This window comes from Molothrus aeneus, chromosome 1 (genome assembly GCF_037042795.1).
Source record: "Molothrus aeneus isolate 106 chromosome 1, BPBGC_Maene_1.0, whole genome shotgun sequence".
Classification (NCBI taxonomy): domain Eukaryota; kingdom Metazoa; phylum Chordata; class Aves; order Passeriformes; family Icteridae; genus Molothrus; species Molothrus aeneus.
Window position 1 is genome coordinate 94,942,091 of NC_089646.1, and position 15,426 is coordinate 94,957,516.

The window sequence follows — 15,426 nt, forward strand, 5'->3', positions numbered from 1 at the left end:
AGCTCGTGCCAAAAAGGGAGTCAGTTTAATAAAGCTGTAGAAAGATTTCAGGCAAGGTTGAAATATCTCAGTGTCATGAGGAGGGGAAAAATTATTTGAAAGAATGATAAATTCAGGGGGGAATATCAAACAAAGACTTCAGTGTTCAATGTCAAGTATATTTTATTTGATGTCATTTAAAGGAGCAGTTGCTGCTCTATAGAAAAATGTAGTATGCCTATTTTTAGAAATAATGCATGGCAGTCAGTTGTGCTCTCTTTCTTTGTTCCTTAGTAGTAAGAACATTTTTTGTGTCGCTTCCTCCCATGTTGTTAAGCACTGTTAAAGGAACACTTAGTGTTTTTCTGTGGTGACTTAACAAGAAATCCAAGTTGATTCTTTAACTAGGATGACTGTTTGATGAAATATCAACTAAACTTACAAACATTTCAGAAGAAGGTCCTGAACATGCTCTGAAGGCCTCCTTGTCTCTCCTGAAGCATGTGCTTCATGCACTTCCCTCCCTGCAACACAGTGTTCCAGGTGGGTGCAGGAGGAGGGTGCCAGTGAAAACTGAACACTGGGTTGCAAACACCCCAGAGAAAAACAGTCAGGACTCATCTGGCTTGCAAATAACAAAGTACATTTGACATGAAAGGAGATAAAGATGTTTATGGCAGTAGGAACTAATTTACCAAATCACTGGTGGACTGTTCCTATTGCTTAGGAACATTCCCCCTAAGCAATCACTATCAAGGCAGGTAACTGAGAAAATAGGTTTATTTTTTAACTTCCTTTAACAATACTCGGTGATAAGGGGCATACCTTTGGTAGCAGCAGGCAATCAAGCCACAGTCACCTCTCCAGCTGAGTGAGACCCTTGGAGGAGGAGGAGGGGGAGGAGGAGGACAGCTCTTCATGTGGCAGTTCTCAAGCCCAGCCCTGACCACGTGGAGCTGCTGAGGAGCAGGAGCTGCCAAGATCCAGACACCTGCAGGGGAACGAATGCCAGCTCACAGCGCCTGACTGCATTTGAAGATTAGTAAAGAAGTATCATCCAAATCAATAGAGTGTGTGACAGCAATGAAAATACCTGGTGGGAAGCACAGGCAAGGTCTGCACTTGCTGGCAGATGATGCTGCAACACCCTGTGCTATTTCCAGCAGTCAGCTCTTAAAGTGTTGCAATATTGATTGCCTGAATGGTGTTTTGGAGAACAGCAGTGACCAGCCCTGCCCATGCTCAAGCCAACCCTTTAGTGAAAAAAGTGAGACCCTGATTATCACTTCTCTTTTGCTGTAATGCAGATGATATTTTAAAATAACATCCTTATCTCTAGGTGCTCTTTGCAGCTGCCTTTTGGCTGATGATGGGAGCCTGAACTGGAAAGGTCCCCTCTTTCACCTGCAGAACAGGGGCATTTTATCTCAATTTTACTGATAAGTTCTGCAGTTAATGAAGAGATAGTTTTAAGTTAAAGATTAATTTTGGGTTTAGATGCTCACTTCTCCCTCTCTGTAATACAATAATTAAATCAGGATAGCCAAATCAGTAACACATCAAGTCATGAGAAATTTTCCCATCTCCTTTTTCCTCCTGGAATTCCAGTATCCTACATCCCAGTGCCAGAAAGCACTTTAACATTGCTGATAAGTGTTGCTGCTTTACTGTAGTATATTGGAGGACAGAGAGAAGAGGTGGATTATGCTTTGTCTTGAAGAGTGGCAAAAAAAGGAATACATTTGTGTTAAGGCAAAGCCCTTCTCCCAGGAAGTAATATAGCCTTTTTTGCCCAGTGAGGAGGAGTAATTCACTATTTACCTGAGAAAATTTTCTGCTGATTGGTTTGCAATCAGATAAACGTGGGCATGAAAACATTCTTCCTGGAAAGACAGCTCTGCTGGCTCTTGCTTTTTTCATGGCAAAAAGGTTTGTAGGAAAGAACTGTGCAGTATTAGTTCTTAGACGTGGATAGCCTCACCATCTTCTAGCTGCCACATCTCGCATAGCAGAAGGGAGAACTGCTGAACTTGTAATAAATTTAAGGTGCTTGTGTCTGCATACAAACTTCTCCCCTAAAGTCCTCTGCCCATTTTGAAAGAACCTTTATTGACATGGTCAAATTCAGTAATAAGCATAATAAAGTAATAAATAATAAGGGAGGTCCAGGTCCTGTCTTAGAGCCTTACAAAGACCTTTCATTTTTTGAAGCACATGTTCTTCACTCGATTAATGTGTAAAACCTCATTTGGAAATGAAATGCAAAATTTGGGGGAAATTGAACGTTTGTTTTCATTTATTTAAAATATTTTTTTACATTAATCCTGTTTTCATTTATCTTAGCTTTAAATGTTTCACACTGGAGTTATTCCTGAATTAGAATAGTAAAAGTCAGATTAAAAATAGATCTATTATATCTAGTAGATCCATTCAACTATTTGTTTATTTATCACATAATACTGCTGAGGAACTATACTACCAAGGGGAAAAAAAAAAGCTATTATTACTTTATAGCTTAGTATTTCATTGCTAATTGTCCCTGATTTTATAACCTATAACTGGGACAAGGTTTAAGGTCCACAATATAAGAGATTTGTTTTGTTATGGTCCTTATTCCATTTATGGGATATCATAAACATTGCCAACATTGTTTAGAAGGACTTTTAAATGTAGGCAGGTTTATCTCTTTAATAAAACCATTCTTTGATGGTAGCTTATTAACTACAAGAAATGAAAGAACCAACTCAAATAGTTTGGTTGAATATCCTCTTTGGGATACAATAATTGTTTAAGCATGAGGAAATAGACTGATTCAAGGAAAATAAGAGCAGAACTGAAACAATAGGATAAAAAGGGATGGGAAGCATCATTGGCTCTGTTTCTCTTGTTATTTGAAAATGTAAACAATCTAAGGCAGAGATGGTCCCCTACTTTGTGTTTCCATTTCTACCTCAGGGCAAAGTGTAGCACCCTCACTTGGTTACAAAAGCGATGGTACCTCCACTTCAGCAGAATTAGCATGCTTTAATTGTTACCTTAATGAAAAGGGTATCTTAAATAATTACAATCCTAAGTTTGAGTGAGCAGATATGTAAGAAATATGCTATTAGGAGCAATATTTCATTGACAGAAAAATGATGTGATGGTTTTCAATGCTTCCTGTCCTTCTATAAGCAGCTATCTCTAGTTCAAGACAGGTATTTTTCATTTCTTGAAAGTGAAGTACAGAAAAGCAGGAATGTTATTGTCCTGTAATAATCAGTGGTACCTGGTTATTTTTGCAGCTGTCATTTCTCAATATACTCCCTTAATATAACTTATCATTGCATCCCAAAGGATTGGTGTGGTATGGAGAAGCCCTTTCACACAACTCCCCATATCTCCCTCCCCTACAAGTATTTCTACTTCCCTGTGCAGTAGCAGCAGCAAGCCCTTCCACCTCTTCGCTCCTTCCCACTTCACACTGCAGTTAGAAAAGTATTTCCCAGCCACCATCCTTCAAGATAACCACAACTGACACCAAAACACAATTTAAGCAACACTGTCCACGTGAGAGCTTATCAGCAGTGGAGTGAGATTCTGCTGGTAGAGAGGAAAAGACCCCCAAGACCCTGATTTAGTAGTTGTTACCTGGATGTCCATAATCACACCCGGGTATGTCAGTGGAAGGAGATTGACTTAGAAAAGGTCCCCTTACCCAGGCAGGAGGTGCTTCACAAGGATAGGTGGCTGCAGACTGTCCTCTGTACAGAGCAATGACACCCAGCACCTTCCAGGAGCAGGGCCACAAAGATCTGAGGTAGTGGGTGGAGGAAGAGCAGTAACACGGAGCCCTCTCACCACCTGGTGGCTCATTCAGCAACCTCTCTGAACCCACAGCTCCAAGCTCTCAGGCTTTAAATGATAAGAGAAACAAGCAAGTTCTTGTCCAGTGCCAATTCCCATACACTGCTCTGAGTGCTGAGATAGGAGACTGTCCTATTTTTCAAAAGCAACATTGTAAATTCATTTGGCTTAATAATTAAGCAAATTTTTTCAGATATTAATCACACTGAAATGATGGCAAGAGGTTATTCCCATCTTGATTTCCTTCAGACAGCTTTTCTCAGCCAAATTGCATAGGTTTTCCTTAGGGATGATTCATGTCCTCCTTGCAGGTGAGGCTTTTATCCAGCTTATAGCCATTTCCAAACAGATGCACCAGATACTGGCTTTTCAGGCTCAGTGGCACTTTGACAGAAGGGCCAGCACAGCACTTTGTTTATGGAGCTCTTCCTACTGCCTTCTCCCAGCTTTCTGTGAGTTCCAGGAGCCAGCAGAGTCAGGGCACAAGTCACTGAGGTGGCGACATGCATGGTGTCCTTCAAGGCACATGTCCAGAGTGTGGCAGTGTTCACAGGGGTCTTAGGATGAGGGAAGAGACAAGAATGTTGACTTCATGTTTCAGAAGGCTTGATTTATTATTTTATTATATATATTATATTAAAACTATACTAAAAGAATAGAAGAAAGGATTTCATCAGAAGGCTAGCTAAGAATAGAAAAGAAATAATAACAAAGGCTTGTGACTGACTGAGACAGTCCAGATGGCTGGACTGTGATTGGCCATTAATTAGAAACAACCACATGAGTCCAATCACAGATCCACCTGTTGCATTCCACAGCAGCAGATAACCATTGTTTACATTTTGTTCCTGAGGCCTCTCAGCTTCTCAGGAGAAAAAATCCTAAGGAAAGGATTTTTCAGAAAATAACATGGCTACACCAGAGCAGCACCAAGTTAACTCACTTTGACACTTCGCTGACTTCTGCAGCTCAGCTGGGTGTCCCAGGAGCCACAGCCTCCCAAAAAAGGCTTAGGAGTATTTTTCCATTTCAGTCTGCCCATCATTGAAGTGTATTTGGGAGAAGGCCAAAGCAAGCAAAGGTTCTTCTCTTGACAAACACAAGCTCTTTTAAGCTTAAGTATAAGCTTTCTTAAGCTTAAATATCTAAAAATTAAAAGAACACATATATGTTTATACATACATGAATATTATATACACACACAATAATGCCTGTTGCTAAGAGATGTTACCACTGCAAAGCTTTTGTGACTGCGACCTCCTTAAGGAGGAGTGTGAGCTATTTCATAGCACATCCCTTCTGTCAAAGTGCCACTGGCTGTAACAAGGGTGCAGCACCTTCCTCAGCAGGGAAAATGCCCACTGAACCAGGGCTCTGCACCACTCACACTTTGTGCACCCCATGCCAGCCATGGGCCTTTTTGTGAAAAATGCAACAGAATCTCAACAAAAAGAGACAGACAGATAATTACAAGACTGGAGCATTTGGTTAGACAACTGGTTCATATCCAGACATCTTAATTAAACACCTGCAACCAGGCACTGAGCCTGCTAACAACCAGGCAGATGCACGACTAGTGGATCAGGATCTTTAATTGAGTTGCTATAAATTTAATTACAACTTCTCTGGAAAGTAGTTCTCTACCCATTCTACTCTTTCCCTTTAGACAAATAGTTTTGCTCTTTTGTTACAGTCTTTTCAAGCAGAGAAGTTTGTCATATATTCAAAGGCCTTTTCAACAAAACTGTAGCATGTGCTTTGACATGGCTTAAAAGGCAATGATGGCTTTTCATTTTTAGTACTATAGAAAATCAAACACGTAGAACTAATTTTTTTTTTTAAAGCTCCTAACTTCTAAGAAAATGACAGTTCTGCAAATCACTGATTTGGATATAAGCCATTAATCCCACACTCTGAGTGCCTAAATCCTTATTTAAATTATGAAATTTTGGTTGAAATATTTGAGATAGTTCATGAAGATGCATAAAGTTTGTATCCCAGCACTCACTGCACTTCAGATGGAATTAAGTTTTACTGTGATCTAAAATAGAGAAAGAGAGGAAGTCCCATGGTGATATTTTAAAATGTCATTAGCTATGAAATGTCAAGTGCACAAACAGCTGCTAGAAGACCAGTTCCACCGCATGCTCCTGTCCTCATGCCTGGAAGCCAGTCTTTGAACAGAGCACAGCTTGACCAGGAAGAAAAGCATCTCCTCCCCATTTGCAACACTCAATGTACCCTTTCCTACAAGATGGGAAAAGGGAAGGCTGGGGAGGGAATAGCATCTTGGGTACATCTTGCTTGGATATGTGCTTGAGTCACGAGACCTTTGGTGCTCCAGAAGAGCAACACTATCACAGGCTTTAATTTCAACTATTTTTAGTGAGAGTTTCCTGATCAGGCCCCTAAAAAACAAGGTTCTCATCACCTACCTTAGAGAGGAGGTTCTGGGCTGTGCACACCATGCTGGGTTGAGCTTTGTGGCAGCACGCAGTTGGCAGAGCTGCTGAGAGCAAGGAACCACACCCAGTGCATTGCTACAGGCACTGATCCCAGCTCCCCAAACATTCCAAAGACTCATTCCAGACTGTTCTAGGATGCCATTGGGCAGCCTAAACAAACAACACCAGGTTTTCAAACTCTGACCCTTATTCACAAACCCCACCAGTCTGACACACCCATTGCTTTTGTTTCTCACTTACTTGTGCAACCCCGTTGTGTTCTTTGACTGTTTCTCCGTGCTGGACAGATATAGTCAGTGGTAGAGCTGGATATCCTTTTATCACACAATCATTCAGGTTGGAAAATATCTTCAGGTTAAGTTCAACAGTAAATCTCAGTCTGTGACATGCAATTGCATAGAAACTGCCCATAAAGAAAAACTTATAATTTAGACAAAGCATTTTTTTTCATTTCTTCTCTATATGGAAAACTCACAAGATGTGTGTTCTTTTGCTATGCCTCCTAATTAGAGTACGAAAAAAAATGCTACCTTTTTCATTTCTTATGCCAGAAGTCAGTATCTTAGATTACAGAAAAGCATATAGGAACCAAAAAACCATATTTTGATGTCCCCTTACTTTCCCATGGTGCCTTTCCTCATTAAGGCTATAGAGTTTAGGATTGTTTGTTTTCATCTTACTACCTACAGGGAAACTGGCTAAGCAAGGATTCCCTTAACAAAAAGCTAACTGAGGAACATGCACAACCCCCCACACTGGCAATTTAGTACAGGGGACTGAAGATAATGTCATCATGAAATGAACCCAGTTTCTGTCACATTTAGAGAACTACAAATGTTCTTATAATGTCAGCCTCAGCTTCTCCACTTGCAGCAAGTCTGCTTTTACCTATCTGATCATTCACTACTAGGGTAAAGGAAAAGTTATTACTGAAAAATATTGCTAGAGGCAACACATGTGTCCATTTCCAAAGCAAAAATTACATGATGAAGTCACAGTGAAAAAAATCTAGCTCTGGAATATGACAGATTTAAAGAGTCCAAACCATCCATTTAGTACCTTGTGAGCAATCTCAGCTAAATACAAAGGTGTCAGAGATGTCAGATCCTTTATCTGGGTGCAGCCTTCCCAGCCACAAGTAAACATGTCTTTTATCTACCTAAGGAAGATAAGGAGGAGGAAAATGCTCTGTGGAGATATTAGAAAGATAATGCCTCTCACACAGTTGAGGCTTTAGGTGAACTCTGCAAGTAAAGGGGAAAAAAAAATAGAAAAGAGTGTTTTTTCTTCTCCTCATAAAGAGTTTTCAAAGAGCCACATTTTGAGGAAAAAAAAGCCTGAAGGAGTGCGACTGATTGCTTTTGAATTATCTCAGCATGGTGTCATCTTATCTGAAGTTTTCATTTGTTCCTGTGACTAGTAATTGGGCCCTAAACTGACTACCAGATTTAGCAGGATCAAGCTCTCAAATTCAGAGCACTGCAAAAACACAAAGAGAATTTTTGATCTTTAAACTGAAAGATAAATGGATGTTATCCTTGTGACATGTGACACTTCAAGTACTGAAATAAGGGGGCTGGGGAGCAGGCTTTTTGGAACTTGGTGTGTTCCTTTGCTAATAGTAAGATCTAAGTTGCTCTTAGCTTCTGCCATCTTGAAAACTCTGAATATTGACACATCTGTGACAAATGAGTGACAACCAAGGTTATAAACTTATGCATCACTTGCCAAAATACCTGTCATTCCTAAAGTAACCAATTCTGCCTAATCACAGACTACAGAAGAGGCTTTTATACCATTTTGCTGTTTGTTAGTTTGAGTTACAGATTAACTTGATTAAGGTTTAAAAGACTCAGGATGACATATTAATTTCTATCAACAGATAAGATTATATTTGGAACAGACTGATTGCAATCTTTATTTTTGCATTATAATCATATGCAAAGTGTGTGAAATTAAAATTTACCATCGTGCTCTGTTATAAAGCAAACAAATTTCTGAATATTTCACAATTTGAATTCACCACCCTCTTCTACTTTTGATTTAGACCCAAACTTAAAGAACCAGCCTCTCAGTTTCACAGACCACTTTATCATTTTATCAACTGAATTCTTTCTATTCAGCAATGGAAAATAAAAATAATAGTGTGCCAGAATAATAATTATTTTTGATGGGCATAGACTCTAGTAATTCAAATTCAAAAGTAAACAGGTGCATGTATCTAAGTTCAGAGATTATCAAACACTTCTGGATACAAACCTTATTTCTGTCTTGATGTGTATGAATACAAGTGTGTGAAAAGACACACTTGTGTCTTTTTATGTCTGTATTTGTGTCTGTATTAAGACCGTGTGCTAGCAAAAACAATATTTTCCTACTTCAGAGCTGTATTACAGACTGTGTGCTAGTGAAAACAATATTTTCCTGCTTGAGCCCCCTTTTCAATTTTTAGTGCTGAGTCTAATTATATTCAGAACCTTTCTTCTACATCCATAAGGACTGCTGGCCTATTAGTGGTGGCAGGGAATGTGTCATTAAAACTTTCTTCCACATAAATCAAATTATTGGAAGAAGCTAGATGAGCATTTATTACCAAGGCACTCTCAGCTCCCTCTAATGAGGTCAGAGAAGCTGAACTTATTTTGCATTTGGAAGAGATAATGCTAATCAGCTGCTACTGAGCACAGCTTCAAGGTGACTGCTGTGTCCCAGTAAATCTGTGTCATATTTGCACGTAGATAGATGTGGAACTACAGCACATTAAGAGAATGAAATGTATCATCCTAATTATTAATATTTTATGTTGATGACTCAATTACCTGTCATATCCTATAGGAACACTTTCACACAGTGGGAGACATGATACAGCACAGTTTTCTATTAATTTAATACTCAGTTAATCTGGTGCTCCAATTTTCCATGGGGAAAAAAACCCACTCAGATGTGTTTGCTACATTTTAATCTATTTCTATTTTAAACCAGTCAATGCATGAACTTATCTGCAGTTAAAAACAAAATTTTACTATGCCATTTCTCAAATCCCTTCCTCAGAACTCATGAACTTTAAAAAATTATTTCTGAACTGGTCTCAATGTATTAAAATTTCATCTATGAGTGTCAGACAGCTCCAAGGAAAGCTTCCAAAAATTATATGCAGTTCTACAAACTTGAAATTCATAAAGCCAAATTCCATTAAATATAATTTCCAGCTAAGTGCAAAGGAACATTAGCAGACTAAAGACTGGAAGCTAATGAATTCTGGTTCTCTGTTCTCCAGGAACATGTATTTGTACATTCACTTTTACCTCTCCCGTGAAGCCCTTTAGATAATTTCAGAGACCTGCTCTCTACCTGTGTCTCTTCCAAGCCTGTCCACATTCAAGGTATCTTTATTCACAACTATATACTGAAATTGTTGCCAGGCAACAGAATTGGTGTGCCTCAGCTCCTGATGCAGTTTTCCCCTTTTCTTGATTTGTATTCCTGAACCCATCTGCTCAGAATTAAAAATGCCTTAAACTAATCACAAGCAGCACTGACTCTCCTTGTACAAAAGTTTAGGATATGGTTGGCAACACATTACAGGATATTTTAGAAATGTTAACAAGATTCAAAGCTGTGCAGAAATAAATCTTTTGCTTTCTTTGCATTAATTCTCTGTTTGACAACCATTTCCTAAAAATGACATGCAGGCTCTACTGTATTTTGAATTTCTATTGTATTCTTGCAGCTTTGAACTACAGTCCTGTAGTTAAGTGTTCAACACAATAGAAAAACCTAAAGAGATATGCCTGGAACCATTTCCAACTCCTTTTTTCTGATGCTTTTAACTTTGGGTATTTCCACAAATTAAAAAGTTCCAGTGGATTTGCAGACATAGCTGCTCTTCTGCCCAAAATTCTCACTGGTTGCTATTCACTCACATAGTAACCTTTTGTTTCCAAATTCCTGTCCCTTAATGTCTTTACTTTCTCCCACTCTATTTAGTGTTATTATAATGGTATGCTAACTTCCAAAAACTGAAAACTATTGCAGAGGCAACTGCAAAGTAAAATTGAAGTTCAATTCCTCCTAGCAGCTCTCATGTTAGAACTAGAACTATAGTTTTTATACTTTATACAAAAAGCAGAAGAGACTCAATCCAGTCAACATGTAACTATCACATTATACATCAAAAGCCTGGAAATATTCCTTGGAAACTTCATGGGTTCCCCTTGCAGGATTAGTTCTCCTCATGTGAATGACTGAGAAAAATAGGAGTGGGGAAGCAGGAACAGCAGCAACAGCAGAGAATATGTGACGCAGCAAAGGGCAGGTATTCTGTACTCTGCCTTGTATTATTGAAAATCCATCAAAAGAGACAATTTTTATGTTTAAAAGGTTTCTAATGATGCACTGCTACACAGTTGAAAATGGAAGAGAAAAAGTTGTCAACCCATTACTAATACAGAAAGATAGTCTAAACCAACACCTTATCAAAGACAATTATAAATAAATAGATATTTTACAGCATTCTAGTTTTCAAAAGTCTTTTACAGTCATTTTACTACTTTAGCACTTAGTTTAGTTGCTTTCTACAAGTCTATAGAAGAGTTTAAAAGGTATTCTTAAAATTAATGAGCAGAATCTCAAAACTCCACCTACAAGCATTTAAAATCAGTCCAAGGCAACACAGCATTTATTCTCAAATCTATCCACTACACCAAAATTAAATCCACTAAGTACTTCAGAAATATTGTATTTAATTTCATTACATATCTTAGCATACATCTTGGAATTCAGGAATTGGCTACAATTTTGCATAGATAGACAGCTCATATTTGCAATTCCATTAATTTACTCTGTCCAAAAGAGCGAAGAAACAGTCCTCCAAAGGTTTACCTTTACATGAATACATTTAGCATTTTTATGCATGTTTTTAGGTGTATTCACACATAGGCAGTGGCAGCACCCTTCAAAGGGCCCTACCTTAAACACTATTCATACACACTGCTTATAAACAACACTTGAGCTTTAAATAAAGCTCCTTCAGTACGGACCACTGGACTGTCACTGACAGCTGTGGGGCGCACATTTTCACAAGCAACAGCCAACACAGAAGCACCTCTAGATGATTTTATGAGAATCTAATAATTGAACATATTTCACTTTCAAATATTTTGGCATTTTGTGCAGTGGGTCAAATTTGTGCAGTGTTGCAACAGCTTGAGGGATTGACTCTGGCTGGACTCCACCAACACTGCTCTATTACTCCATTCCTCATCTGGATGGGGAGAGAAAACACAATGAAAGAGTCATGGGCTGAGATCAGGAGGGCAGGGAAAGCTCACTCACCAGGTACCATCATGGGCAAAACAGACTCGACTTGGATAAATTAATTTATAAGCAATCAAATCAGAGTATGATAATGAAAAGAAATCTGTGAAACCTCTTCCTCTGATCCCTTCTTCCTTCCCAGGCCTAACTTGATTCCCAATTCTCTGCCTCCTTCACCCCAGGGAGACAGTCAGCTCATTATAAGTTGGTTCTCTGTGGGCTGAGAAGAGCTGCCATGGTCTGCACCATGGCCTGCAGAAGAGTATCAGCTCTGGCACCTGGAGCACCTCCTCCCCCTCCATCACTGACCTTGGTGCCCACAGGGCTGCTTCTCTCACATATTCTCACTCCTCTCTTTTCTGCAGGAACTTCTTTCTCTCCTTAGTTATGTTCTCCCAAAGCCTCTCCCACTGTCACTGATGGGCTCAGCCTTGGCCAGGGGTGGTCTGTCTGGGAGCCATGTGGCATTGGCTCTGTCAGACATGGAAGTTTCTGGCAGCTCCTCACAGCAGCCACTCCCATAGCCCTGCCCAGAACCTTCCACACAACCCCAGTACATACAGAGAGCCTGAGGAGTGACTCCATGGTGGTTATCCCAGTGGAATTACACAGGAAGCTGCCTTCTGAAGGCAAGCACAGCACTGCAGCCATGATATTTTATTAAAATCCTGGCAAAGGGATTTTTCTCCTGAAAAGCTGAGAAACCTCAGAGGAAAAGAAAACCAATAATTATCTGCTGCTGTGGAATGCAACAGATGCATCTTTGATTACATCCATGTTGGTTGTATCTAATTAATGGCCAACCACAGTCAGCTGGCTCAGACTCTGAGAGTCACCAGCTTTTGTTATTCCATTTTTTTCCTTTCCTTGCTAGCCTTCTGATGAAATCCTTTCTTCTATTATTTTAGTATCATTTTAATATAATATATATGTCATAAAATAATAAATCAGCCTTCTGAAACATGGAATCAGATTCTTGTCTCTCCCCTCATCCTGGGACCCCTGTGAACACCACACAGCACAATAACAGTGATAAAAAAAAGCTGCTCAACTGTGCTTGTTATGGCATTTTTCAATCTAAAGGGCAGAAACATTAGAGGCCTGTGAGCTGCCTCTCCATGACTGAAAATTAAGAGCCTGCACAGAGAGAACACTGCTTGAGCATCAGCAGGCCTATTTCATTAGCATGCATGTTAAGTTTTCCTCAAGAAATCTCAGAAGCACTAAGGGTATGCAAAATTAATAGAAAAATGAATATTTGAAAGTGCTAGAAAAACATGTCTCAGCATTCAGGCCCTGTCATAACCTAACACAATGATGTAAAATGCTATGATCGAGCTAGCAAGGGACTAGAATCAAAATTACCCACTAAACTTTCCTGGGTAGCCTAAGAAGATTCTCTGAAGAGTGATTTAAATTCCCTGCATAACTTAATTAATTATCAGGAAGGCAATTTATTCAGATGGACACCTCAATTTAAATGCATATATAACACATTAATCTATAATATTTTAATTGAATGAGTTCAGATAACACTAAAAAAATGGTACTGTTTTTGAGCTAATAGTTTAACAGAATGAACAAACTAGAATACTTTATCTATATTAGCTCTATGTTATCTCCACTCTCCACACTGCTTTAAGGTCAAGATCATAGAGCTGAAGCTCTTCAAGGTTTGATTTAGTTAGTGCATGCAAACTCACTATGGTAAACCAAACTCTGCTTTGCAATTTAAAAACAGATTCAAATTAGGAAACATTGCACTGGATGAGCTTAAAATGCATTGCATCAAAGTTGAGAATCAGGGCTGTGTTTTAATGTGCATGCTCATGTTTCCCAGAACACAAAAAAATAAAGAAAAATCACATTTTAAATGGCACTTAGGGCTTATTTAGGGATAATAGCTTGTAATAACTCCAGCTGCTCTTTTGAGTGCATATTCCATATCAAGATACATTGCTTGTGTCTTAGCAAAATCCATGGCAATCTAGTGAGCAATGAGGGCACAAGTCCACATTCTCAGTTTTGCAGTAGTTGCACCCTGAGAACAATTAGCTGTAAAACCCATGTTGTAGAACTTTCTCCCTTCTTGGAGTGGGAGAACTGGAAGTACCAGCAAACTAGACTTCCTGACAGCCACATGCCACTGATCAAGGCATGCCCCAGTTTCAAATTCAACAGGTAAAGCAATGTTCTGTGAGGGAAGTGCCAAGTGGCCCCTGTACAAAGAGCAGACACAGGGGCATCAGGCTCTGGGCTTCACTGATGCATTTTGGCTTTCATGAGCAGCTCACAATTTCTGTCACATCAGACACGTCTGTGTTGTACAACAGTGCTGTTAATAAACAGCTTGGGCTGAGCAAACTCTTGACACCATGCACAAGCATTCATGGATGCCAGGTCTGAAGCACACAGGCCACAGAAATAAGCCTTGTTCACTGAGTACTACCGTTCACATACTACTGCTTTTGTGGTCACCTTCTGCAGGGACAGGAGAGGTCACAGCTAAAGCAAGCCCCATTGCAGCAAGCTAACAAATACTGATGATTTCTGAATTTAAAATAATTCATCTAAACAAATCTGAAGTCCCATTAAATCTCATTAAGTAGTGATTACTTTAGCAACCTACTCCTGTGGGCTTAAATAGGCCCCTGCAGGTTGCTCAGGCCAAAGGCCCATTTTAATGTCTTTTTCACAGGATTCTGGTACTCCCCATACCAAAATATTTCTGCTGTATATTCAACAGTATCTGCTCCTCAGCCTTTTCTACAAACTTCTTGACACCTTTTCTTCTGTTTGGGCCTCCTTCACAACTCTGCCATGTTGTACTTAGCAAGTACAGCATCTGATATAGTGTCTGCAGTGCAGAGCTCGAGCCAATTAGCTGATTCGCAATAAATTTGTTACAAAAGGACAACTACACATGGTTTCTGAACATAGTTCACAACCAAATTAATAAACATTCACTCCACAGTGTCTGTGTTCAGTGCTCACAAGAATTGACACAGGATGGTCTGACTGTACCCCAGCTCCAAGTGCAAGGGTTAATGGTACCAGATTATCTCCAGTCATCAACTTCAGTGACAAACCAAAAAACCCAAAACAAGTTTTCAGTGACACCAGAAGACTCCTTAGCCCAACAGCTCTCCACTGTAAAGTCTCCAGATCAAGCAACAGTAAAGACCAGGTAGAGAAGATTTTCCCACCTTCCACCCTTCAAAGTGGGAATCATCCCATGCTGCCGACCTGTGTCAGGACACAAGACTGTACCAGAAGCCAAGCACCACCACTTGAAACACTTACCTACCTTAGGCTGCCAGTGCTGATCAGGTCACTCAGAAGCAGGGAGCCCATTCCAGTTCAGATAGCAATCATTTAAGAGGTTTGTTTTTTCTGGAGTTTTTTGGCATAATAACAGAAGTATTGGAGTTTAATGTATCCAGTAGAGAACTTGAAGTTGGATGGCAGTAGTAGTTGCAACTAGTGATCTCGTCTGTCTCTGTTTATGCCTACAAATTCCATTCACTCCCTTTAGTATTATCAGTTATGCTACAGTGTGATGACCTGGTTTACAGAGCCAAAATGAAACACTTTGAGCTCAGTTTCTCTCAGGAGAGCTGGAGTTTGCAACATCAGCTTCAAGTCAACAAATTCTTACAGAGCCAGAGCCCAGAAATAAAAATTTGGATTCCCACAAGATACAGCCTGGGTAGCCATGTTGCTCATCTGCCTTTATAGCCACAGAAGTGTCCCTCCCAAGTTCCCAAAGCTGCTTTCCCACCCAAGCCATTATTTAAACCTTAGAGAGCAAGAGCCAAAC